General features: G+C 37.7%; 1 long non-coding RNA gene across 1 annotated transcript; it reads right to left on the reverse strand.

Moving 5' to 3' along the window:
* On the reverse strand, positions 1–2,492 carry LOC137193404 (uncharacterized). The gene is made up of 2 exons (XR_010930813.1): positions 2,199–2,492; positions 1–1,024 (listed from the first exon to the last, which is right to left on the reverse strand). It is a non-coding gene; the product is annotated as an uncharacterized lncRNA (long non-coding RNA).
* Between the last annotated feature and the right edge of the window lie 1,356 nt (positions 2,493–3,848).

Here is a 3,848-nt window from a genome sequence, read left to right on the forward strand (position 1 = left end):
TTGTCTTTCAGAGATTTATTGCAATATACAGTTGCATGCATCACAATCATCCCATATTCGTCACTCTAACAGTTAATTTTTAATGAATTCACTGTATCTCTAGGCAGTTCCTTTCTGTCTCTGCTGAGAATGAAGAATTTGATGGTACCTTTCAGGTACATTTTTACACAGGAAGCAGAGAAGAAATGGTCTTACAATGTGCATTTGACTATAAGGCAGTATAACATCATCTTAAGACAATAACATAAAGGTATAAATTTCAATTTCATCAGCCCTTGATCAGAGCTTTTCGTCTGCTGCAGAGTGCAGGGGCAACCAAGGCTCTGTACCTTTCCCCCAGGAAGTAAAAGTGGTTCCCAGGTGAAACCTCTACAATGATTTCAATTATATTTATGAAGAAAGAAATTCAGCTAATTAAACCAATTTATTACCACAAACAATACTGAATAGTAGGTATGAGTCCAAACAAGAAGGAGGGAGGTGGAGTAAAACTGGTGAAGAGAAAATGGAGACTTGCAACTTGTTTTAGAAAGTGATGTCAATAATCATCTCTGAAGATTCAGCCCATCTGTGGCAAGCCTGGAGGTTTAGATCATTCTTGGTCCAGTGGTACCTTCCACAATCCTTTCCATTGTAGTCAACATAGCAGTACAGCTCGGAATAGGTATTTTCATCAGATATAATGCTCTTGATAAGAGTTAGAGTCTCTCTTACTTCAGACACTGAGATGCCACACTTTGCAGCAATTTTACGGGTTGCCTCAGGCTGGTCGGAAGCTTTGACGGTTAGTTCATCATCAATTTCAAAGTTTAAGGAGAATTGTCTAGTGACCCTGTAGGTCCATTCGCTCTCCAACACATTCTTCTTGAATGTAACCCGGCCGCCACAGCCCACTGCTACACCATCTCTCTTCTCCAATCGGATCATGCTGGGTATTTTTTCCAGTACTTTGCCGGCTTCAAGGTAAGGGACTCCAGTGTCCAGACTGGTTGGGTGATGAATGGTGATTGCAGCATTACCCATTCTAAAAAAGAGAATAGTTAAATATGACAGATCTTTTGTGGGTTCAATTTAAGTTTACATCTCAAACTGTTTTAGAAAATACACGTTCTGTTTAATTTAAAACAAATTTCCTGCATTTCTGCCATACCTAAGAAACAGCCACCTGCACTAGTCTAGATAAATTAGATTGAGGGTGCTATGAAAACCAGAAATGGATCAAGAACAGTGTATAATTGGGTGGATGAGGACAGGGAATTATTACTAGAAGAAGGCTAGTTCATATTTGAAATTATATTCATAACATTATTCATCATTCACGTTATGTAGCCTAAAATATTAGTAGGTTGCAGGCTACTAGGACATCTTCAAGGTTAAACAAGGACAAAAAATGTATACAAATAAAATAGTCTTACAACACATCACAATATGATTTGTATAATTAAACCTGGTTGTTAAACCTGAGGGTTGTTATTCTCAATCCTCACAAGGCCATTTTCAAAGTCTAACAATTGCTACAAAGTAAAAACAATTTAGATTAATGGAATGGCCTCACAGCAACTATCTAATTCTAATCCCACACACAGATTCTCACGGTAGCTATTAGCACCACTAGCTAATGTAGTTGCAATGTTATACAGGAATGAATAATCATAACTTCAAAAGCAGATTATTTTCACCCACATTATCTTAAATCAAGGACTATTCTAATGCACAACTCAGAGGGTAATTTTTGCTCCTCAAGACTTAAAATGGCCATTTTAGTTGAGGACTAGACCTTACTTCCTCTTAGAGTCAACTTGTATGAGAAAAAGAGAGAATAATCACATTAATGAAAGCACAGCACAGAGCAGCCAGATGAGAGATTATTACATGGAGTGATGGGTCATCATATTTAAAAATAACTCCATCAAACGTTAGACTAAAACTGAAACTAAAGCAGAGTATTTTGCATAAGTCTAAATAAAGTACTTTCCACAACTTAACGTTGGACTGTTTGTTAATTCAGACACTTTGGCACTTCGAGGAAAAGTTCTGCTCTGTCTGTCTGTCTCTCTTACGACAGGTTGGACTGAACCAACTCAAAGATGATCCGAAAACGTCAGAGTTTTTTATTACTTGTTTTTGTCAGTTGCTGAAAATAATACAATGATCACTGATATAGGCTGCTTATATATAATATATAATAATATAATTACCTGATTGCGGGGACTGTAGCTGCTACAATAACAGCCCGACTGTTTACTGTCCCGTCAGATCAGCTGACCAACAAATACGCAGGGCACGTCTCAAATCTCTTATTTTATGTCTAAGGGTGCATCCTAAGTCTCTTTAATTCCATCCACGTTGCCCCCAATTGCGTCTTTTCCTTGCGTCTTAGTCCCTCCCACCGTGGATGCAAGGAGAGACGCAAGGAATCTGAGCTGATCACAGCTGGATCAGCTGTCAGTCGACTTTAAGAGCTGTAAAGACTCCTGATGGAGTTTGTGTCGGCATACATGTGCACTGTGCTAATACTAATAAAGGTTCACAATTATCACCGCCAGAGCAGCTGGTTTCCCTCCGCAGCCTGTTACCTGTTTAATAAATACCTAAATAAAAATCTGCATTCTGAATTTATACTGTGTTCTGCTCAGAGGCACAGGAACCATTTCTACTCGCAGAATGCGTTTATACTATTTATTGATTATTTGCATCTGTATTTTTTGATAATCCTGATAGGCCTAGTGAATTCATTGTTCAATAACCCAGAATATGATCAGGGTGTCTTCTGAACTCTGGAAAATATATATTGGGCTAAATGTTTCAGGTAAAATGGAAATGATCTAACTCATGTCAAACCCGACGCTCGCGAATTTTCAGCCTCACATGTGACTGAATGCAAATAACGATAAATGATGTCAAATATAAATGTGTTTAACTGTTATTATGGATAAAATTAAAGACAGGAAGAGTCTGTCTGTCAGCAAGAAACGGTTCAATGGAGGAAATAACAGATCATGAAAAGAAAAATCTGAAAAAAACGTGGAGAAAGAAAAAAAGAAAAATATGATCAGGGTGTCTTCTGAACACTGAAAAATATATATTTGGCTAAATGTTTCAGGGCAAATGGAAATGATGTAGGCTAACTCATATCAAACCCGACACTCAGGAATTTTCAGCCTCACATGTGACTGAATGGAAATGACGATAAATGATGTAAAATATAAATGTGTTTAACTGTTATTATGGATAAAGTTAAAGTCAAGAAGAGTCTGTCTGTCAGCAAGAAACAGTTTAATAAAGAAAATAACATCATGAAAAAAAATCTTTCTAATAAATGAAGAAAGTTGTTTATGGTTCTTTTGTTGATCAGACCGACAATTAACAGATTTTTAACTACATGATGAATATATTAAATAAACATAAAACTTGGGAATGATACACTTAAATTTAATCTGTAATCTGTCTCCACTTCGGTATGAAACCGCAGTGATGTATCAGATCAGTCTGATCAGCTGCAGCGTCCAATCAATAACTGATGTCCAATAAGGAGGCGTGTCGGCCGGTAAAAGACTTCCGTGAAGTCTGCTCTCATGTTTCCTCGCTCTACGCTCCTCCGAGCAAAATAAGAGTCTTGGGACAATCGTCAAAATGGCGCATCAGGAACAACTTCCGGTTCAGGCGAGGAGCGAGGAGCCATAAAATAAGAGACTTGAGACGTACCCAATGTCTGCAGCAGCTCAGTGCATCTCTGTAACACACGCTGCGTATACTTTGAAAATCCCCGGGTTGGTTCCGTCCTATGGTTTTTTAACATAGTTTTAACACCAAAGTGTGTAAAAGAAGTTATAAATTATGTTCATTAT

This window comes from Thunnus thynnus, chromosome 12 (assembly GCF_963924715.1).
Source record: "Thunnus thynnus chromosome 12, fThuThy2.1, whole genome shotgun sequence".
In the NCBI taxonomy this organism is placed as follows: Eukaryota; Metazoa; Chordata; class Actinopteri; order Scombriformes; family Scombridae; genus Thunnus; species Thunnus thynnus.